This window comes from Harpia harpyja, chromosome Z, assembly GCF_026419915.1.
Source record: "Harpia harpyja isolate bHarHar1 chromosome Z, bHarHar1 primary haplotype, whole genome shotgun sequence".
NCBI lineage: Eukaryota > Metazoa > Chordata > Aves > Accipitriformes > Accipitridae > Harpia > Harpia harpyja.
In genome coordinates, this window is record NC_068969.1 from 93,253,424 (window position 1) to 93,278,389 (window position 24,966).

The 24,966-nt window shown below is 40.1% G+C and overlaps 1 protein-coding gene across 16 annotated transcripts in view; it reads right to left on the reverse strand.

Moving 5' to 3' along the window:
* ERBIN (erbb2 interacting protein) overlaps window positions 1-24,966 on the reverse strand; it is a 134,831-nt gene that overhangs the window by 84,957 nt on the left and 24,908 nt on the right. For 15 of the 16 annotated variants that reach the window (XM_052775707.1, XM_052775713.1, XM_052775711.1 and 12 more), the window contains one exon: window positions 2,436-2,492. The exons of the other annotated variant lie outside the window; for it this stretch is intronic. The gene's annotated coding sequence lies outside the window, so the exon portion shown is untranslated. The remainder of the gene's footprint in view (window positions 1-2,435; window positions 2,493-24,966) is intronic. 16 annotated transcript variants of the gene reach the window in all.

Genomic DNA, 24,966 nt, shown 5'->3' on the forward strand with positions numbered 1-24,966 from the left:
CAATTGTAATTTTGGCTTTTCTTAATATTTATCTTGACCTTTCATATTAACACTACATAGTAACTACACAGTAGCGCACACACACACCCTGCCACTACACAACTGCAGCCCAGGTAGTTGCAACTTAGCTCTCATACATTTCCTTTTGCTCTTTTTCTGAGGCAGCCCTAGAAATTAACTTCTATCTGGACAGGCAATCTATCCAAGTAAGTGCCACTATAACATTTCATCTGAAGAACGGTCTCTAATTGTATACCATTAACAATGCTGCTGAGATTGGCATCAGATCTGAGCTTCATTTCTGATGTTTGACTTGATTGCATATTCTTTGGGTATGTATTTGAAGTGTTAGAAATAAATTGATTTTTAAAACCACTGTGCTTGAGTCTCACCCATTTCTCCTCCCCAAATCAGAAAAAGCCATATAAATTCAAGGATATCTACTATGACAAACTGAAGTTTGAAGTAAACTGCAGGAGCCCCTCAAACCTTCATGGAATATTCAAAAAAACTGAACTTTTTAAAAAGCCATGACATTGGTATTTCACTATTTCAACATGGATGTTTTCTGATGGCTAAAGGATTCCTTTACATTATGGAAATGGCTTGTTTGGGTTTTCGTGTTTGTCACTGTTAATACACAGCTGGGAACATGAAATATTTATCTCAATAGGATACTGAAGTGAACTCCATCCCCCACTAGCCACCATAACCTTTTTTTTTTTTTTTTTTTTTTTTAAAACATGCAGTAGAAATAATCACAGCTACTGTACAGCTAGTAATCACAGCTCTTTGGTACAGCTAGCTGTACCAAGCTACTTTAGAACTGCTTTGCTTTCAGAATCCACTGACTTCTACATTAAATAACTCCACTTTCATTCATTGTTGCTGTGAAAAAGATCCATGGATACAAACAGCACAAGTTCCTGACTTTCTATACAAAGAAAACAATGGAAATTAAATACACAGAGCAACCAGACTAAGAGATGGTAAGCCTCTGGAAGAGGTATAAAACCATATTAAACAGCTTATGCTTTGGGTTTAGTCCTTTGAGGGATTATGTCTGGATCTACTGTATGAGTAAATGCTGTGTATCACATACTCTCAACATCTATTCAAACAGAAAGGAAGAGATACTGTCTTAATTCCTCCAGTTATAACAACATAGTCAAAAGAGATGAACCAGCAAAGAGGAAGTGAAGGGAAGAGGCATTGCTAGTCATTTGCCCATAGGAAGCAACAAACCTTATGGAGCAGTAAGCACAGCTGAGGCAGTGCGGCAACAGCACAGTTTCTTAGCTCAGTGGAGAATGCCAAAGCACACAAAGCCTACAGCCTTGTAGGCTACACAAAAGGCTGGAAAATACAAGCATGTGCACATGCTTCTATCTTCTTAAGTATGTGCTGCTTGTAGCAATGCCAGATAAAATATGCAGAATATTTTGGATGGTTTAAAGTAGTATTTTATAGAAACTTGCAAAATTACAGTCACTGAAGTGTCAGTATTTATTAGCATTTCCAAAATCTAAGCAGCACTATTAATAAAATTAGAGCAGATGGAAGCTGCTGGCATATGTTGTTGGGGATTTTTTCGGGGGGGGTGGGGGTGGGGGGGGTTGGGGGGGGGTGGTGTTACGCAATAACAAGTCCTCCACAGAAATTCATAGAGTTCTGAAGAAAAAATACTCTATTGGTCATTCTTTTTATCAATGAGAAATACTTGCCTCTAGAAATCCTTACAATATGAGGCAAAAGCAACTTAGTGCCATCTGCACTGGCATAATTTAATAAAGAAAAAAGCTGATTCTGAGCATGTGTTGCTTTTCCATAGAGCTTTGAACAGAAAATTGAACTTTATTTGGCTTCTTAATACTTTTCATATTCTAAGTATGCTCTCTAGCGAAAGAACGTTAATACACCAGTAAGAGAGAAATGATTCGATGTGATGTTCGCCTAGGCTTTAGATCAGCAAACCAGAAAGAAGGACAGTAAGAGGCCCAATAAGCATTCAAAGCATTTTTTTCAAGCATCTTTTATCCAAGTTTTTAAAAAACATGCTTACCTTTCCCAAGAACTAAAAATTATTTAAATTTTAAAAAGCAGTATAAAATGCTAAAGCTCCACAAGCCAAAACATTCAACAATGGACATTGAGCTTTAAAACAGATTTATTTTCCTGCAACTTAGTTTCCCATATATTGGCCTTTCTACATACACACGCAATTACACGTAAATATATTATCATTCACTTGGCTCTTCAACAGATATTTATAACTGAAAAAAATTGCCTTCAGAATAACATGAGAGATGATGCAGAATAAAACTGAAGTGCTTTGGAGGCAGTTATTACAACATATGAATAAAGAAGAGGATTTCTATTTTAATATACTGTGCAGTTGGTCCAGAGGGAAAAAAAAAAACAAACCACGTACTTACCACTGTGTTACTTTTTTCTCCCTGCTGCTTCTTCCCTGAGCTTTCAAAGCCAACATTCTGTTTAAGACAAAGGTACAAAAATTAGTCCACTCTACTCCCACCAGATAAGAACAAACTGATATTTTATTGTATTGGATATTTATTTTGCTTTCAGAGTTTTGGTTTTGTTTTTTAAAAAGAAAAGCTGTACATGTGTGTGAACAGCAGCTTGAAGATTTCAGAGAACTTGAAAGACTTCCAAGACAGTAAAAGTTACATATATACTTTTGGGGTAGATTATTTTGTGGGTGTACCATAGTACAAAACATTGCTTTTTGTGCAACTTTAATTTTTATTTTATAGCATTCTGTCTACAAAGTTGTTTCATTTCTACTCCATTTTTAGTTGCAGTATTATTAAATCTCTTATATTAGACACCTCTTGCACACAATTCTGAAGAAAGTTAAGAAAAAATACATCAGAAATTAACAGAACACGAAGTAAGCATGCTTCTGCATCATTAACATTAGAAATTTTTCACAAAGTTGCAAAACATTTAATAAGGCATATCAGATCATTGACGCTATCTTCACTGAAGTAGAACAATTATAAACAAACAAAAACATCCAGTGCATTTGACTGAACACATTCAAAATTAATGGCTGGACCTATGGAAAGGATAAATTTTGCCTCCAACAAAGACAAAAGGAGAACATATCTTCAGAGGAATTAAATGTCACTATGGTCAGGATCGATCATCTAACTGAGCATGGAGTCATGTAGAACAGCTAAGAAGCTGAGTCAGGCAGAGCATAATGTGTCAAATTTCTAGTACTTAGAAAAAAAAACTTCAATTGTGGGGAGCACAGGTAGGAGCATAGGTAGTAGCTTCATTCAAAGGATTTACTTATAAATGGAACTGTATTTCATTTCTTTCCAATAAAAAGCACAATCAGCCCATCATAAAATCGTCATAAATGTGTGTCATGGTTTAACCCCAGCCAGTGACTAAGCACCACGCAGCTGCTCGCTTACTACCCCCCACCCAGTGGGATCAGGGAGAGAATCAGGAAACAAAAAGGTGAGATAAGAACAGTTTAATAGGACAGAAAGGAAGAAAGTAATGAGAATAACAACAGTAATAAAATTACAATAATAGTAATAAAAGGATTGAAATGTACAAAAAAAAGTGATGCACAATGCAATTGCTCACCACTCACTGACGGATGCCCAGTTACTTCCCGAGCAGCGATCTGTCCCCCCAGGCCAACTCCCCCGATTTTATATACTGGGCATGACATTACATGGTATGGAATACCCCTTTGGCCAGTTTGGGTCAGCTGTCCTGGCTGTGTCCCCTCCCAACTTCTTGTGCCCCTCCAGCCTTCTTGCTGGCTGCGCATGAGAAGCTGAAAAATCCTTGACTTATATATAAACACTACTTAGCAACAACTGAAAACATCAGTGTGTTATCCACATTATTCTCATACTAAATCCAAAACATAACACTATACCAGCTACTAGAAAGAAAATTAACTTTACCCCAGCCAAAACCAGGACAATGTGTCCTCAAAAAATTCCTAAAACAGATTAAAATCAAAATTGTTGCAGGAGGAATTAAAGTTCCTTGGTTTGGGGTAAGAAACAAGCAGCAGTACAACCACAGAACAATGATGTCCTTTGAAGTCACGACTGCCACAGCAGGATTGCGCTATAACCAACTTTCACATGTTACATGTCCTATTCCTCATTCAGGAGCCACTGGTGCCAGCTTCTGCATTCGTACCAAATGGACTCCAATGCACTGTACTGCATAAATCTATTCATTTATTTGCAATAGAAGGACAACCAGGGCATGTAAATAGCAAGGTGAAAAAGTAATATAGGTAAAAGTAATATTAAAGCCTCAAGTCTTTCAAGTTTCCTGCTGAAAAAAAGCCCCTATCAGTTTAGCCAGCCTCAGAAATACAGAACAGCAGTACTCAAGACAATTAAAAAGATCAAGACAGACAGCAAGGATCAAACCAGATTCTGAAACCTGGGTTCTTAGGAAAGAGTCTGTCAAACTGCCATGGCTGTATGCTTCTTTCCTTTCCCACAGCACTTTGCTCCTACTGAAAAACTAATCTTTACGAAAGCTGTTCAGAGGCATTGAACACAAGCTCCCAAACAGAAGAAAGGCAAGTTTGCAATAGCTCTGCTAGGATAAGCAGATTTAATCCAGAGAATACGATAGTGCAGCGCTGGATCTGACAGCTGGACAGTCAGGTGATTGTGCCTCTGAAAGAAAAAGGTGTAAGGTCAAGACTTTGCAGGCAGAGCATTCAGACTAGAAAAATGATCAAAGAAATAGCTAGCTCCATAATCATCACAAAAACAACAAACCAAAAGGGATTACTTTTGCATCATTTCCTGACACCTGTTAGGTTGCCTCTGTTGAAATGCCCAGAAGAATAAAATCCAGTGGCAGGGAGAAATTACCAAATCATGAACTGTTTACAGACTTCCAAATCAAGTACAAAGAACTCATCCAATCCCAACCATCCAGAGAGATAATACAGCAAGTGGGATGTGTGTGCTTCGGGGGAGGAATACACACCACCACCTGGATATTTCAGGTCATTCTGCTTTGGAGTTTACACAGCTATACACTGAACAAAAGACAGCAGTTACAGAATCAGACAAGAACAATGAACTCACTGCAAACGATGTTACCTTAATGTCACTTGAAACTCTGACATTGAGTCAGATAACCTGAAGCCTGTATTGGAAGAGAACAGCTAAGAGTGTGCTGTAACTACAACTGTAAGCACAGATGAGTCTCCAATAGCAGGAACCTGCCAGGCTTCCACACATCCACATTGCCAGGTCCAGTTTGCAGGAAAGCACAACAAACTCTCAAAGAAAATAGACAAGGGTATTCTGAAGAGCCCAAGGTAACCACCCACCAGGACCTCAACTAGCTCACATCACCACTTTCCTACTTGTTTTGCACAAACAGTAACAGGTGCTTTAGATGACTAGTGATAAATTACCCTCAAGGTGAAAATACCTAATGAAATCTTATTTAACCCTCATGTGCTCTAGCACATGATATCAACCACATCAGACTGAGGCTCAATATCTGTCAGGTTCCTCCAACCAAAAAAGTAGAGCAGAAGAGCCCTAACACTCAGCTTAAGGTATGGGGAGAGTACTTGGGGGAACTATTGTATATGTTCCTCCTGCTCTTACCCTTCCTTGCGTGTAACTCAACTGCTGCTAGAAAATGCTTGCCAGATGGACTGCCGGTCTGCTCCAGTGCAGCTGTTCTGATCACTTTACTGTACCCTGGAGGCTGCTCACATCTCCAAGTATTTCAGTTTCAGCTTACCACTGGTTTTAGATGTGTGAGGCCTGCAATTGACTCAATATTCTTATTTTAATTTTCACACATTTCACCTCAAATTCTCATCATTCTTTCAACTGCTTATTGGAGGACTTTGAACAGCTATTGATGAACCCAGAACACCAGTGGCAAACTTTCACACAACAGATCAGGAAATAAGGTTATACTTCAGTACACTGAATGACAGTGAACAACCCCCAGGCAGTTTTTACTTTCTCCAGTCTGTTTAAAAAAAAAAAAAAAAAAAAAAAAGGCAGGGAAATCACAACACTTATGCTTTTCATTTAAGGAAGGGTTGGAAATAAATATCTTAAAAATTGCTTGCTTCAGAGACATTTCAGGCAGCCTTCAGCCCATGAAAACCATCCTCTATTTTAAACAGTGAAAACAGTAAAACCAGTGAATTATTTGAAGAAATATTAAGAAGCAGCCAGATTATCTATGCTTGCTCTTAAACATCTACTCACGTTCAGTGAGAAAGTATGTTTAGCTAAAAAGGCTTTAGATTTATCAAAATTATCCATAGCAGAGATGCACATTAAGCACAAGTAGATCTCATACTGCAGCACTAAAATCTGTCTTGTAAGCCAAGAACAATTTCAGGCCAATGAGGTGAGTTATGTTTTTTTCCTTTTGGAACAGGGACCAGGAAGATGAAGGGTTCAGAGGCAGGCCATGGAAGTGCAACTGTACACACAATCAGCATCACTGTCCTCAGTGAAGGAGGTTTTGCCTGCACAAGGATACCAATAAGCACAATATTTTTATTAAGTATCAGGGGAGTATATACAGATGTGCATAATCATTTCATACACAACAATAATAAAGAAGTTTTACTGTCAGTGGTTACTGGCAAGATTCTTATTCAATCACAGCCTGCTACACAGGTGAGAAATGCACGCCTTACAGTGAGCAAGATTTGAAAAAAAGAATACCATATGATCTTGATTGAGGAAATAAAAGATAAACACAGCTGGCAAAATATTTATCTCTAGATGGCATACCTTTTGAAATCAAACAGACATTTTGCACAAAACAGAAAGGTCTGCAGACCACAGACAGTTTAGTTAATCTTGGATTCCCACACTGGGGAACCAAGATGGGCGAGAGGGGAGGACCAGGGAGACACAAAGGATTCAGAGACCATTCTCATGACAGAGTGCATCTTGTTTTTCCTGGAAGCAGATGCTGTCATCAGGTCTTGTTGTTTCTTGTTACTTTGGTTTCTTTCCTTGACTCTAAAATGTCTGGCTTTGGTTCAATCTCTGCTGCATGTATTGTCTCATTAATGAAAACCTGACAAGCTTCAGGCACTGTCTTTCCAGTGGTCTTGGGTGGACAAGTCTGTATTGGGTTTGCATGGCAAGGTTTTGGTAGCATGGGGGCTACAGGGGTGGCTTCTGTGAGAAGCTGCTAGAAGCTTCCCCCATGTCCAACAGAGCCGATGCCAGCCAGCTCCAAGACAGACCCGCCACTGGCCGAGGCCGAGCCCATCAGTGACAGTGGTAGTGCCTCTGGGGTAACGTAATTACAAAGGGGAAAAAGTTGCTCCACAACAGAAACTGCAGAAGCAGAAAGGAGTGAGAACATGGGAGAGAAACAACTCTGCAGACACCAAGCTCAGTGAAGAAGGAGGGGGAGGAAGTGCTCCAGGTGCCAGAGCAGAGATTCCCCTGCAGCGCCTGGGGAAGACCATGGTGAGGCAGGCTGTCCCCCTGCAGTCCATGGAGGTCCATGGTGGAGCAGATATCCACCTGCAGCCTGTGGAGAACGCCATGCCGGAGCAGGTGGATGCCCGAAGGAGGCTGTGACCCTGTGGGAAGCCCACGCTGGAGCAGTCTCCTGGCAGGACCTGTGGCCCTGTGGAGGGAGGAGCCCACGCTGGAGCAGGTTTGCTGGCAGGACTTGTGACCCCGTTGGGGGACTCATGCTGGAGCAGTCCCTTCCTGAAGGACTGCAGCCCGTGGTAGGGAGCCACGCTGGAGCAGTTTGTAAAGAACTGCAGCCCGCGGGAGGGACTCACACTGGAGAAGTTCATGGACGACTGTCTCCTGTGGGAGGGACCTCACAGTGGAGCAGGGGAAGAGTGGGGAGTCCTTCCCCTGAGGAGGAAGGAGCAGCAGAGACAATGTGTGATGAACTGACCAAAACCCCCATTCCCTGTCCCCCTGCGCTGCTGGGCAGGAGGAGGTAGAGAAAATTGGGAGTGGAGTTGAGCCTGCGAAGAAGGGAGGGGTGAGGGGAAGGTGCTTTAAGATTTGGGTTTTACTTCTCATTACCCTACACTGATGTGATTGGTAATAAATTAAATTAATTTTCCCCAAGTAGAGTCTGTTTTACCCATGACAGTAATTGGTGAGTGATCTCTCCCTGTCCTTATCTTGACCCAAGAGCCTTTCATTCTATTTTCTCTCCCCTGTCCAGCTGAGGGGGGGAGTGATAGAGCAGCTTTGGTGGGCACCTGGTGTTAATTATGCTACACTACCTTAAGCAGTGAGACTAACCTACTTGAGGATTTGTTACCTCCTAGTACCAATGCTGTCGCAGCTGCTGACAACCAGAATCCTCCAACACAGGAAGAGGACAGCTGATGGCACAGTCTCAGTAAGCACATGAAGATTCACATTTGCTTCCAGCATGCCCCAAAATAACCTGTATTTGGCAACACTCTTGATATACTGCAGGGGACATGCAGTTGAGAAGTGTTCTGCCAAGGGATATGGGTATGCTCATCAACAACAATGGAATGGAAAAGGCACTTCTGTATGTCCCTGACTGGCTACTTGCTATACAAATTGTATTTTAATATTATAAGTTTTGTTGTTTTGCCAGAGTATCTACAGTTCTACTAGAGGTTTTTCTAATTATCTTAAAACTGAATGAAAAGCCTAGAGGATAGCAAAATGAAACTTTGTTCATTACTTACAATATCATAACAGCACTTTTGGACAAGACAATTATGGAAATGCATTCATATCTGCACATATGCAGATAAATCAGATCTGCTGAATTTTGTTTTTGATTGCTTCCCCTTAGGGAAGCTGGTCAAAAAAGGGTCTTCAAGGCATAAATTAAGATTGCGAATTTGCAATGGGGTTGTGTGCTGAGGTTTTGGTAGTTTGGGAGGGGCTGCAGGGTTGGCTCCTGTGAGAAGCTGCTAGAAGCTTCCCTGGATCCAAGTCGGACCCACCTCTGGCCAAGGACAAGCCCATCAGCGATGGTGGTAGCACTTCTGGGAGAACAGATTTAAGAAGGGGAACCTGCAGGGGAAAGGGGAGTGGGATGTGAGAGGAACACCTCTGCAGATAGCGAGGTCAGTGAAGGAGGGGGAGGAGGAGCGGGGGAGGAGGGGATGACCCTGCAGCCCATGGTGAGATGGCAGGCTGTCCCCCCCAGCCCATGGAGGGGAGCGGGGGAGCAGATGCTCACCTGCAGCCTGGGGAGGACTCCACACTGGAGCAGGGGGATGTCCCCAAAGATGGCCATGACTCCATGGGAAAGCCCGTGCTGGAGCAGTCTGTGACTGAAGGACTGCAGCCTGTGGAAAGGACTCACACTGGAGCAGTTTGTGAAGAACTGCAGCCCGCAGGAAGGACCCACGTTGGAGAAGTTCATGGAGAACTGTCTCCCATGGGAGGGACCCCACGGTGGAGCAGGGGAAGAGTGAGGAGTCCTCCCCCTGAGGAGGAAGGAGCAGCAGAGACACTGTGTGATGAACTGAGCACAACCCCCATTCCCCATCCCCCTGCGCTGCTGAGGGGGAGGACATAGGAAAAATCGGGAGTGGAGTTGAGCCCAGGAAGAAGGGAGGAGTCGGGGAGAAGTGTTTTAAGATTTGGGTTTACTTCGCATTATCCTGTTTTGATTTGAATGATAACAAATTAAAATGATTTTGGTTTGGTTTTTTTTTCCCCCAAGTTCAGTCTGGTTTTTGCCCATGACCATAACTGGTGAGTGATCCCTCCCTGTCCTTTTCTTGACCCACGAGCTTTTCTTCATATTTTCTCCTCCCCATCCCACCAGGGGGGAGGAGTGAGCAAGCTACCTCCTGGTGCTTTGTTACCAGCTGGGCTTAAACCACAACAAAATTTGACCTCAATTTTTTTAAAGAAACTATTTCCAAATTATTTCTTTCATCTGTGTGGTTATAGGTACAAAAACTCTCCCTGTGTAAGTGTTCTGAGTGCAAAGCATGGTTTTGCAACAAAACAAACATACCTAGATTTAGAAAAACTGCCTGGGGTTCAAAATCTCCCTTTATAGTAGTGCAATTAGCGGAGAAATGACCAATATGGCTGAGTTTGACCTCACCAGTGAAAAACTGCTATAATGCATGCGCACCAGATAAGAGTTTCTCAACTCTTAAAACTAAAAGGAATCATTTATGAATCAAGATGCCTACTTCTCAAAGCATAAGCCTCAGCATGTATGCTCTGAAAAGTTCTTCTATACTAAGAACAAAATATAACATTGTTATTAAGCATAAACAATTATATCTACCACATCATCAGAAGGCCTAGCTGTTGCAGATAAGATAATCATATTGAGACTTTTAATTACCTTTAAATCAAATATTCCCCCTAAAAGCAGCAAGATAGAGCAATATTTTCCACTGTTTGCCCCAAATAATTATAATTGCAGAATGACGGAGGTTGGAAGGGACCTCTCCAAGTCATGTGGTCCAACCCACTAACAACATTACCACATTAGGGCCAACTTCAACATTTGATCTGACAAAGTCAGAAGCTACTTTTGAGTTAAGGTCAATGTCAGTATGTACAACAGAAAGCAGGTTAGTTAGCTTATTCAGAAACACTTCAAGGGGAGGAAGCTGAGATTTAGTGCTTTTCATGAACCATGGAGATACATGTTTCTGTGCCTCCACTCTAGCAAAATTACATAGTCAATGCAATTGCTATTTGAGATACTCTTTTTCCAAGTCTTACTAAAGCAGCTGAATAATCACACATTGAATCAATCATTCATGAATTCATGATATACAATGCTTCATCTCACAGTAATTCCAGTATCCTTTCCTATTGTGAAAATAAAAGTATCAGGAAAATCCCTTTATAGAACCAAGATGGCTTATATCGATGGATGGAAACGAAATTAGAGAAATTACTATTTAGTTGGAAATTATTTCTACTTTACAGGAGGTAGCAAATACATCCACCAAAGTAGATTCAGTGTTCAGACTTGCAAATTATTAATTTCTATAGACCAAGGTTGCTTTGCAGAACAGTAAATGTGAGGAGTATTAAATTGTTGCTATATACTGTCACTAATAATTCTGCTTAAGGCTTTACTGACATTTACTGGTTCTGTTACTGTGATGTCATTTCATTAGTTCAAATAACCAGAGACCAACCCAGGAATGAACACACAGAAAAGAGAGACATGACACTGATTTTATATGCCAATCTTATGCTAAAAATTAAGAATTTTAGGAAGGCTTTAAAACCAAGCATTTGAAATATTAAAACACTGTGCATCCTTAAACACTGTATTTATTTGATATAGGCTTTTTAAACACAAAATAAACAGGTTCAGTGATCTATTTTCACATCAACTTGTTTCTTGTGTCTGTAGTACACAACACAGCAGTAACTGAACTTCGAAAAACAAGAAACAAACCATGCACAACAGAAAGTTACCTGACATCTTTGATCAAGGAGATACGGCTTGCTGGACTACTTCCCTTGACCTCACAGACCATGCTTAGGGACCACCAAACCAGCAGGTCTCAGAACAGTAACAGTCTGCATCCCATGCACTGTCACAATTCTTTACCACATTACTTTTCTCTAAGTGACATTTGTGCTAACTCACTGACTAGAAGTGAGTAGCTGTGCCAAGCTACACACCAAGGTCTAGTTAAGCCTGAGGAAGCTTTGTTGTTAGTGGTAACACAAAGAATCCAACCTGACTCAATCTAGGAATTAAGAAGAAAAAGCAAAAAACCCTCATTCTTTGTAAGTTATGACAACTCTCACCCAAGCTTCAGCCATTTCAAACATTTCCACTGCTGCTACAGAATTGACAACAACTTTAGAGAGGACTAGACATACCTACATCACATCAGGAGGCCAATTAGCACCACAAACAATGTGACATGAGCACTCGGAATAACAAGAGAGGCTGCAAATCCATGAGAAAACTATTTATATCTGGTGCCCTCACCCTTTGCTCCTATGCGACCCCCTCCCTTTTCACCCTTTTTCCCCCCTCCATTCTTAAGAGTTTCCCACCAGCACATGGATTCTAGACAGTGACAGCTCCAAATGGTCAGACCTTTTATAGGCCTATTATTGTTAGCCACAGCAAATGTGCTCATTCACAGCAGCACAAGAGAGACTGATGATGGGAAAGAAAAGGAATGTGGAAAATTTGGGAAACAAATGACTAAGAGAATAAGAATACTTAAGAGACAAATATACCAATTCAATCAGTAGCAAGATTTGTAATTAAGAAGACGAAACTGAGTCATATGCCCATACTAAATTACACCACAATGAATACCACCATTTCTAGAAAGGACACATTTGATCTAAATGAAATAGGTGGTTAACTTGTATGATGCTATTATCACAACCCTTATCTCTTTTTCCGTACTGCCATTCATCACATAAACCCTTTTCCTTCTTCTACTTCATCACACTCACATCTTTTATTAGATATTGAAATACCTCAGGGAGGGACACATCTAATTTTATTTGTGCAGTCCTTAAGAAATAGGGTACCATGTCTTATAGTAACCATAGGCATGTATAAAATGCTTGTGACACCCAACACCCACACTTCTGTGAGCAAGGAGTGATTGGCTAAATATTGCATTAAGTAGATGCTGACTCATTAACACAGATAACGTGTTAACTACTTAGTATGAAGAAGATAGAAGTGATCTAGATACTAAAGTGAGTACGACTACTAAGCATGAGAGAAAGAGAAAGCACAGTGAATAAGAACCTTTGGCAAAGATTTTGGGCACAATATTTAACTGTATACTGAATTTACCAACAGCAACTTGTGAAACGTAAGCAAACAAGTTGCAGGATGAGTCATCCATCTGAATGACACCAAGACTGTCACAGAGTGTGCACTCCTGACCTAAAAAACAAATGACCTGAGATTCAAGTCCTCTTGTTAGGTATAGGTTTCCAACACCCCAGATGAACAACCTATTACTTATATCCCATTAATAAGAACAATAAAGGTGGTATATTTCTCCCCATTTAAAACCTAGGCAGACAGATATACTCTCAATATACCTCCTGTATCAGGCAGATGCTTTGTCAGTTATGTCACAGCTTATGCACAAAATTGGATCCTAGAGCTGTTTCAGGTTACTGAAATACAGAAGGTTGTGGATACATGCTGCAGCAGAAACCTAGACATAGACAGAATGTAGACTGCAAATTTTATGAATCTGTGAACGTTTGTGGCACTCTAAACGCATGAATTTGTCTTGTGCCTGTGGCCTTTTATTGCTACTGGCTAGTCCAGGAGATTCTGCAACACAGTTTGAACTAACCAGCTGAGGCTTTATATTTTAATTTATCAAATTATGTATAAAATACATAAAAATTGTTAGAACCAATAACCACCTAGCAGTTGTCAGAAATAGGTTAGAAAATAGGTATTAGGAACTGGATGAATCTTTTACATTTCCCATATTTCAAACACACAATTTTATAGCATAATGGAGATTTCAAATTAAAATTGTTTCAAAAATAGCAGAAACTAACAGCAAACAGTTGCTATAATTGTATACTTAATTATAGACCTCACTCTACCAGCCAAGTCATTGTTCGGCTTTGTAAATTCCTGAGTTCCCTTTCCTCCCAGGGCAGGGGTGAGTGCTGCTAGTCAAGCAACACTTAAATCTATTTTTAGATGTCATTTTCCCCACACACATGTACAGGCATAACTTTCCAATTAACAATTGCTATTATGAACCTTTTACTTCCTTCTGCATTTATTTTGTTCCTCACTGCTTTACAAAGTCGAATTAGGAGACATCACTGACCAGTATGATTACAGGCACAATTAGCAATGGAGAACTTGCTTGAGAAATTGGTAAACATTCATAGCTATGAATGAAGTTAACCTCAGCTGTGCTCTTAACATACAAAGTGATACAAAATATTAGGGTGTTATTGCTTGTTTCAGTCAGTTTAAAGGAAAAAAGAAGTCAGATACTTTCTATAGCTTCAGCTGCCAATTATTGTGCACAGCAATTCACTGTCATAACAGTACATCATTAACTCATCCCATATGCACATTAGGAAGATCAATTCTTGAACGTCAGTGTTCTCTACAAACAATAACAAAGGAAGACACCAGGAGGAATAATACACTTCTATATTCAAATCAGGAATTAGATAGTGGAGCAGGAACAAAGCAGAATCAGAGATGAATTATCAAAAATGCACTGATTTGAAGTATGGATATACTGTCAAGGCAAGTGTCCAGTATTAAAACTTTTTAATAAGCTATGAGCAATTGAACAGGTGTCTTACTGGAAGTTGACGTTTCCTGTTTGAATTGATATTAAATTCATAACTAACCACAACAGCTACTGATTGTGACTAAACATACTCAACGTCAAACCAAAATGTATTTTTACTCTTACACTTCACACAGGCATGCACCATCTGCCACTGAGGTATGATCCGTTTCTCTGTGACATTATCACATTACTCTTGAAAAGACTAATGCTGCTGCTTAATCTCATGGTTTGAGCCAATTTCTAAACACTAAGGCTTGGCTTGCTGTCAGATCTCCTCACTACCTGCCTGAGAACCAATGATGAAGGAGCAGATTGTCACTTTTTACCATATAATTTAAAGCTACCCAAACCCCTGTTGCAAGCTAATTTATATTCTGCAAATACTGTTCTAGAAGTGATTTGTTTCATGGATGGAATGGAGCTATAAAATCCCCCTGGATTTTTACTATGTAACAGGATAACAATCCTCTGGTAACACACAAAAACAATCCAGGACCACAAGCCACCTGAACTAAAAGGCAAACAGTTAATTAAGGTAATAAAGATTTCTATCATTTGAAATCGCAGAGCTGCAAGGTAATTAATCCCCAGCTCACAAGAAAATTTAAGGAAAATAATATGCTGAATTCAACTGATTGGAAAATAGTCCTAGTTTTTTCTGTCAAAAAAACCCAACTCCGCAGATTGAAGTAACCGATGCAGAGATAGCTTCTGAATCTGAAGAAACAAGAACACAATTGTTATTTAAAACCCTGGGTAGAAGATGGCAGTGTCTGGAAGCAAACGGGATACAAGTTTGCTGTGTCCCCTCTGATAATTACATTGTAGTGAGGGTTGTTTTGCCTCAATTCTTCATGGCTTTTTATTAAACTTAATCTAGACTAACACAGCATAAGTGTAACATGCAGAAACTGCTGTTTGTGCGTAGTCTGCAAATCAGCAGTAGGTTTCTCCTTATTCCCAATTTCTCATTCTTTGAAGGGTCATCCTGGAGAAATATACTGCCTGGAAGAATGTGCCCTTCACATATTGATAGAAGTGCTACCGAACTGCATGCCCTAAAATGCATTTTGAAAATTATATTCATGCATCTTCCAAAATCCTTTTTACTGCAGTTGCCCATTCCAGTTCACAGTATCTTCCAGTAATGTATGAAATGCATTATTAGATCCAATAGCCAAACAATGGAGGTTTTTTGGTTTTTAGATACAGCTCCATTCTCACTTCTAAGTGAAGAAGGAAACAACTGGATGTGAGCTCTAAAAACAACCTGACATCCACTTAACCCAATCTAAAATCAATTATTCTGGCTCTTCCACATATTCTCCAACAAGCCAATAAAAAATCTGGACAAAACAATTAAGTCTATATTTAAAGCTTTCATAGCAATAAAGCAAATCACCTGTTTATCTGCAGATTATTGAATTCTAAATTCTTAGAGAGAAAAATAGACATTTATTAAACTGCATTAGATGACATCTCTATGCAATATTCTGTCTAGCAATACGACACTGCAGCTGGAAACAAAAAAAAAAAAAAAAAAAATCAACCTTTTCCAGCAGGTTGATTTTTAACATGTCAGTCATCTCTGTTAGTGGCTGAAAAAGCATTAAAATTTTTTTCTAGCACAGAAAAAAATCTCAGTAGTGAGATTAATGGACTAATTCCGTTCTAGATACCAGCTTTCATTTTAATACCATTACAGGATAAGAACTGAGACAGACTGGTAATGTCATGGATAAAATCATTCAACACAGTTCCAGTGCATGTGCTCTATGACAACGTACATAGTCCCGTTTTCCCATAAAACTATACAAATCTAGAGAACAACACATTTGAAGTTAACAGTTGCCTGGTGTTCACACCAAGAAGAGACTGGGCCGAGAATAAATGCTATAACATGTTCTATAAAAACATAGACCAGAATGAGCGCTAGCAGTTAGATAGCAATAGTGCTATTAGTGCTCCAGTTAAAAAGAAACATTCTCAACAGCTTCAATTAGACTTGGCATGCCAGTATCTAAACCCACAATAGCAAACACTGAGACAGAGCTTAACCAATTTATCTAACACCCACTAGTTAAGACTAATGAGTCTTATATTTAAATCTTGCTAGATGTAAAAATGCCTGGGTAATTGCTCCCTACAGAAACCACATCTCTATCTCCTATCAGTTGTTTGGTTTAAATGCACATGTAAAGAAAACTACAAGCTGAGGTGCGTCAAAAGGAGGGAAATTCAAAAGAAGAGCCTTTACTCTTTGTCAAAAGTCTCTCTAAGAGGTATGGGAATAAAAAGGAAAATAAGGAAAGACATATAAAAAAGGGAGAAGAAAAACTTGGTTGGGTTGCTAACGGCTCCTATCAGTCCAAGGTTTCTCAGAGACCCTAGTACTGCTCTACAGGTGATCCTTCCAATGAAAAAGTCTTCAATAAAGGCGAGAGCCCCTAAAGAATCATCTCTTTTGCTTCCTCATCCATTCCACTGCGATTTTTTGTGCTGGTGGTTAGCCCATTCCTCTCCACTCTTTTGCTTCTTCCTCTCTTTTAATGTTGTTTTCCACCTTAAGTCTCTTCCCCCACCTTTCTAACACCACAGTATCCCCGACACTCTTCCATCTCACAGGAAAGCTCTAGATGATAAGCACCTCTGGGGACTGCCTACTTAAATTCAGTGCGTATAAAACCAAAACTTAATCTCAACCAACAACAACTGTTCTTATCACATGCTTTGATTAATTCTGTGGAAATCATCAGTACCTGCCTGTTACTCTGACCCACAACTCTCCTCAGTTGTTTCTCCCTTGTGGTGGTGCATTTCTTCCCCCTCTCTGGGCTGACACATGAACTTGGAAGGCTCGCTAGGCCTCAGCATAAGTGTAATGAGTTGGGAGGTTAAACATCCCTTGACCGTACCAGGAACTCTTGCATGACTAAGACAGGGAGCTGCACTGACTGTACCAAGGACTCCTGTTGCCTGGCAGAGGCTGGGGAAGGAGTAGGGATAATTAGCCATTTCCTGACAACCTTGGGACATATCTCGGTCCTCTCCTGACAGCCTTGGAACATCCCATCTCTGAATCTTAAGTCATTCTCTGACAGCCTTGGAGCCTTCCTTATCTGAATCATAGCTCATGTGAAATGGTACCAGTGCTACTGCAATCCTAGTAATTTTCTGATGACTAAAGCCAATCACCCCACGAACCTATAAACAGCAGTATTAGGTGAGACCCTCTGAGCTCTCCTGGACCCCAGCAGGCTGCGACCAGCATTTCCCTCTGAGTGGGATGCCTCTCAGACCTCGCAAACTCTTCAGTTTGCAAAGATCAGAGGTCTGTCGCTGAAAGCCAGCAGGACATGGGCTGATACCCTTCGCTCCTTGAGGCTCGACCCTTTGCCTGTTGAGAAAGATGCCTGTCATGGTTTAAGCCCAGCCAGAAACAAAGCGCCACAAAGCTGCTTAATCATTCCTCCTCACCACCCCGTAAGATGAGGAGGAGAAAATATGAAGAAAAGCTCGTGGGTCAAAAAAAGGACAGGGAGGGATCACTCACCAATTATGGTCATGGGCAAAAACCAGACTGAACTTGGGGGAAAAAAGAAATAATTATAATTTACTACCAATCAAATCAAAACAGGATAATGGGAAGTAAAACCAAACCTTAAAACACCTTCCCCCCACCCCTCCCTTCTTCCCGGCTCAACTCCACTCCCTGTTTTCTCTACCTCCTCCCACCAGTAGCACAGGGGGATGGGGAATGGGGGTTGTGCTCAGTTCATCACACAGTGTCTCTGCTGCTCCTTCCTCCTCAGGGGGAGGACTCCTCACTCTTCCCCTGCTCCACCGTGGGGTCCCTCCCATGGGAGACAGTTCTCCATGAACTTCTCCAACGTGGGTCCTTCCTGCGGGCTGCAGTTCTTCACAAACTGCTCCAGTGTGAGTCCTTTCCACAGGCTGCAGTCCTTCAGTCACAGACTGCTCCAGCACGGGCTTTCCCATGGAGTCATGGCCATCTTTGGGGACATCCCCCTGCTCCAGTGTGGAGTCCTCCCCAGGCTGCAGGTGGGCATCTGCTCCCCCGCTCCCCTCCATGGGCTGGGGGGGACAGCCTGCCATCTCACCATGGGCTGCAGGGGCATCCCCTCCTCCCCCGCTCCTCCTCCCCCTCCTTCACTGACCTCGCTGTCTGCAGAGGTGTTCCTCTCACATCCCACTCCCCTTTCCCCTGCAGGTTCCCCTTCTTAAATCTGTTCTCCCAGAGACACTCCTACTGTCGTTGATGGGCTCGGCCTTGGCCAGAGGTGGGTCTGACTTGGATCCAGGGAAGCTTCTAGCACCTTCTCACAGGAGCCACCCCTGCAGCTCCCCCCCGCTACCACAACCCTGCCACACAAACCCAAAACAATGCCAAAGCATTTGACATGAACATTTTTACTGAACTCAGGGGAACTTTTTAACAGGTATATCTCTTTTACTTGCTTATATACACCTCTTAGTGTCTTTGTGCATGTGTACCAACCTGAATATTCTATAACAAGTCTACTACAAATATTGCTTTTCAAATCTATACGTAAGTTACTGTTGTGAACTTTATTCAACTGTGAATCAATCTCTGGCTGCTATTGTACTCATAATCCCTTCAGATATAAACTGTTGACCAAGTCTGGGACTAGGAGTTGATCCAGCTGCACCTAGACTCTGACAGGAGTTTAGAAAGCAAGGGGGTCTTCTCTGAACCTTGTGACTCAATGGGAGGGTCTCCCCTACGTTTTACAAATTCCTGAGCTCTGTACAAATCACAAGAAATCAATCCAAACTCAATTTTCCTTTGTATGTTTCTCTTTTACCCTATTGTGTCTTCAGTCTCTCTATACATAATTTTAGTTTGTTTCTAACTTAATTTTCCTTTGTATGTTTCATCCATGTATTAAGTAAGAGTGAACCTTGCCATTGAATTCCATGAAGTCACACTTTTATCAATTCCTATTAAATAATTTTTGCTAATACCCTTGAAGGTGATTCTTTAAGCAGTCCAAACCACTCCATTTTGCGATATCCCTTGAGTTCCTGTAGTCACACTTCCCCCCTGCCCCCAACACCCAAAATAAAACCTTAACCACACCAGCTTGCACCACTTACTACAAAAATCATTTCTAGGACGCTGCTTGACTGTGTTGCTGGTTTAAGTACCCCCATTTTCCCCCTTTTTCATTAGATAGATAAGCAGCTTATTTTCACTTACTTTTCCAAACTATTTTCTCATTCAGAATCAAGAGGAAGACTACTATTCAGTTAATAAAGTTAGCTTCTATCACCATCATCAATTTTTCAAAACAACTTTTGACAGCATCACCACACATATAAAATTAATTCACTGTGAATTCCTTCATCTTCTTCCTTATCTCTCACCTTCACAACAATGCTTAAAAATAAAATCCTGACAATTACCAGGCTGCTGATGCGAAAATATCTTTGCTCATCAAGGTAACTAATACTTACCACCACCACCCCCCACATCATGTGGTCCTCTATCCATCTAGGTCACCTTAACTTGTCCTCAAGGACATATACTCTGTTGAGTCTCCCACACTTGCGTTGAATCACAATAGGTGATTCCAGTTTGTTTACTAAAACTCCTTTAGGTTACATCATCACAAAGGTTGATCATACTGTTTGGGAAAAATCGATTTTACCCATCCTGCTCTTAAACACTTAAACATTAAAATGCATTACACATGTTACATCTATACCAACATATGCATAATAAAACCAGTAGAGTTATGCTGGTACAAGTGTTTAGGCTTTCTAACTAGAAAATTCAAAGCAGAGGTGAATACATCTGTAACTGCAAATAGAGATTTAGAATAAGTCTGGAATACTTTTTACTTTTACAAATACTTAGCACAAAAGGTAGGGAAGGAATGAAGGAACAACAGCAGCCATATAAGCACATAAATTGAGCAAGAGAATGGCTTGAGTTCTACGTAGCCTGGTACTAGCAAAAAGAGCACAGAGGCTTCTTCATCTAGCCAAGAATGACAGGCAGATCAAGCAATTTCGTATCCTCAAACAGCAACAGTCACATGCAAAAGATAAGCAGTGCTCCTTTCTCACATATGCAACTAGTTCAAGGGGGAGAGGAAGGGAGCATAAGAATAAAACATTACTTCACATGATATACTGGGTGAAAATATGAATCCTGTAACCTAAAACCAGACTGAACCAAATTAATTATAGGATTATAATCCAATAATTTCCTAAATGATCAAGAAGTTGTAAAAGCAAGCCACTTGTCTGTTGAACAAGCCTACAAAGGAGTCAGTTTGATCAAGTTCTTCTCAATAATGAAAGTCTCCCATTTTGCCAAGCAACTGCAACATAACTGCTAAGTATATAAAAAACAAAGGTTTCATATATTTTATCTCATTCTCAAGCACCTCAGTGGTCCTAATGTTAGCATCCAATAAATTTTAGGCAAATTTCCTGCACCCCTCACTTTCTGCAGTCTTTAGCTTCTAACCCATAACTCTTTGCTGTAGCTTTTTTCTCTCCATTTAATTAAGAGATGGACACTTTTCACTACTACGGTATTACCCTGTTTTAGATTGGTTGTTTTCTAAGCATCTAGTAAAACATCCTTTCATTGATTTCCCTTTAAAACTGGAGTAGAAAAAGAATTTCTATACAGATGATTTGGCTGAATGGCTTCCAAGTGCTATTTTTAAAAAGGAACAAATAAATGTTGCTGATTAAACTTTGTATGTATTACGTATAATCAAAAGCAATTCATAGCCATTTATACTTTATCAAATACAAAGAGGTTTTAAATATGCAGTTGGTTACTTGGCACCTTTCAATGTCAGGTGCAACTCCAAATCCTTCTACAGTGACTTCTAAGAATACCGCATCCATCTTTTTTTTTTAAGGAACGTTTTAGTATTAGCAGTACAAGATCACTTGCACATAAAAATTAAGTTTCTTGTACTTCTGGAGTTAGTCATCCTGTACGTGAAAGCAATTTGATGGTCTGTAGCAAGATATTTATACTGTGGCTTACCAGAGAGAATACCAATTATCAAGTATTAATTTTTTTTTGCAGTTCTCAAAAGTCAAAAAAAGGTAAATAGGTAAAGCTAACTGAATCAAAATAGCACTATCCTTTTCCCTCACTTTGCCCTTCCTAAATTATAGGCAGCTATTTTAACCATCAAACACATCACTCTTCCTACCAAGCTCCAGTGATACTAAACAGACCAACCATAAGCTTTCTTTTTTTCTTCCAAACTGAGTACCTAACACTTCTTTCTTTATAAAGATCCTTAGAATTATTCATCAATCCTTGTTAAGCAGTATTTCCAGTATTTTGGTTTTATGTTAGACTAAAGTTTGTTTTTTCCTTTCTGCACATGTTTTATTACCTATTCTATTTGCCTCTCCTCTGTAACTGCTGTTCACTTCCAGTTACTCTCTTAGGAGAAAAATATGTCCTCTCTTTTTGCCCTAAACCCAAGCTACTGCTTCGCAACAGAAAAACTTTTTGTACCACTTACCTAGTCAGCTAGCTCACTTTTATCATAATCTGCCTTTGTCCTCATTGGCTCACCAACAGGACAAATGTCAGAAGACCACCTGGACCTCCAGAAACACTGTGTACCTGCCTTTTGTCCATTTATATATTACTGTATTCCAATTGTCTTGGTGTAAATTCCCTCAGAATGAGAGTTTGTCTTGGATGGCTAAAGATCTTTATGGACATAAAATCTGCAGGATAATGACTTGGTGGTAATTGGATATTCCTAAATACACAGCACTCTTCCTATACCACCCCTTCCCTACAAATCAAAAGCAACTCACTTTTTTTGCTTTCAGTGTACAAGACTTCTTTGGCCTGAACTTCTGGCAGACTGGCTAGCCGCAAACTAGCCTGCTCCATTTTCTGTCCTTATTTAGTGACAGCCAGTATTTCTCATAATGATGTGGAGTTCTATAATACGTCAGTCTGCGCAGCTCTCCACACCATTGTTGTATGATCCTCCAGACATAGCAACAGTACTGGAAAAAATCTGTACTTCATATAGACTTGTGCAGTTAAATTTGTAAACTTGTACGATTTGTACTTTATATAAAAAAGTATTTTGGCAGAAAAACAAACTATGGCACATCCATTACAACTCCCCACAGTTGCTTAAGACATCATCAGAATTAAAACATTTTACTAGGCATTTCTGCCTCATCGTCATTTCTTCCCGTTAGCAGGAAAATATACTTTCATATTATAATGTATACAATTACATCATTAAGAAAAAATCCGGGGGGGGGGGAAGGGGGGGACGGGACACGGCACGACACAACAAACAAAATAAAAGGAGGAAACAGTCAATGAAGTCTGTGAGTGACATAGAAGCCATATCATAACTGAAGAAACAGGCACCAATACTCTTGAACCAGCAAACTGCATTGGCCAAGACCTTCAAAGACAACCGTCAAAAGGAAGTTTGCTAGCACACATTAGTTAGCACTTAATTCTATCTCCACTGAACAATGTAGCTGGAAAAGAAGAGGAGAGAGGAAAGAACAAGAGGAAGCCAGAATGCGTCATGCTAATTAAATAAGGTAGAAGTATTCTCTGCATACTTTTTCTCTGAAACCACCATGCACGTTTATGGCACTGTATACAAAGTCTTTTATTTGCTAGTTGCTGAATTGACAAATAGGATCCAAGAACTGCTTATGCAACACAAGAAGGAGTTTCCCAATACCTAGCCTTTGCGTAGAATTAAAAAATTTGCCTAAATGCAGCCAGGATGAACACTGTTTTCCTTAGAATATCTAATTCAGGCCATGTGACAACCAGGAAGCTTACCACTCAAGCCAACCCTCTGATAACCTAATCTTGTTTTAGACAGACTGTTAGCAGTGCGCACATTTTAAGTGACAAACTAACTACTATCCTTCACAAATCCTTAAACCAAAATAACATTCAGCAAAGCAGTCTAAAACATTTTAATGTTGAAATGCCCATGGGCCTGAGAATCATTTCACCTATCGAGACAGCTTGTCCATACCTCTTCTGCACTACAGGGAACAGCAGGCTGACAGAACGATGAGTTCCCAAAGTGCATTGCCAACATAAAACACATCTTGTGCTGACTGGTTTAACCTTCATAGCTGAACCACCTGAGATACATTTGAGCAGGCACTTCATGCCAGAACTTGTCAATAGAACTAGGAAGGGGGAGATTTGGGCCAGCATTAATTGCTACAAGGAGAAATGAATCAGCAAGTCAAGAGGGCTCACAGAGTAAATATGCAAACCAGAGCTTATATAAGAACCTTGGAACATGTCCAAAACCTATTGAAATAAGGGAGCCACAAGAATACTAAAGGGATGGGATGCAGGGGGCCCTCTTTAGCCAATGTTGTTTTCTTTATTCAGGTGGAAGTCTTGATGGCGAGATAATGAAATAGGATTTTCCTTAACTGACTCTAGTTACACACAGCTTCAAAACTGTATCCTTAAATAAAGCATAGTCAGAAGACGAAGTATACTTCATTGCAAAAGAAGCTGCAACACTCTGTACAAGTGAAAATTTCGGGGACTTGTCAAATTCACCTATTAGGCAGAGTATGGATTACAAAAAGTAAAAAAAAAAAAAAAATCTGACAAATTTTAGTTTTTAACATTTGGTCTTAAGTTTCTTTCATATATTTCAGCTAGTAAGTAAGAACTCATTTATGGTCTCTATGTTCACCACAAATTTCAGTACCTGTAAATACACATTAATACATTCCTTCACACTTGACCTCAGCATTTAGCAGCGTGCTCATTGTGGTTTTAGCAGCTTGACAAATTACGGCACCTTTTCCAGAAACCTATTCATTACAAAACTTTGAGAAGCTGGAGAACACACACTCAATTGGCATTAAGAAGCCTCTATCCAAGAAGATCACAAAACATCAGGAACACTTACTAGATCTCTTGTGATACCTACAGTAAACACTTCACCATAACATGCTTTAAAATTCAACTACTCAAGATCTGCCTGCAGCCACAAGTCTATCACAAAGCCAGCATTTGCTTCCCAGTCCTGTTATTTTTAGCTAGTAGAGATTTTCTTCCCCCAATAAAGGCTCATTAATCAAATCTGCTAATGAGCCAGCAGTTTGGAATGAAAAAGAGACTAGTCATAAAATAAGAGCAAACTACTACAAAGCAACAAAAAATAAACTATAGATTAACCATTCCATTTGAATTATCTTAGTAAGACTTAATAAGCATTTCAATGTGAAAACAAGCAGATCAACAATTAAACTCGGATTATAAAACAAGATTCTAATTCAACATAAAATTATTCTCAACAAACACGTGAATCAGCCTGTTCTCTTATACATATCAGGGAATGTTATTGAACAATATGAACAGCTTAACAAAGGAAAGGACCCTTTCTAAATCCAAGCTGTGCACTGTTGCCTGAACTCCCTGCTTTGTTATTGTTAGCTTGGCAGTAAATAGGACAGTAATAGCTTATTAAAAGTCTCAGCCTATCCACATGATAAAAATCACTTCTCTTTTGTGATGATTTCTTCACGGTATCACTCACTAGTCAGAGAACTGTGAAAGAAATCTCAAAAGTTTAATAGAGAAAAATAGC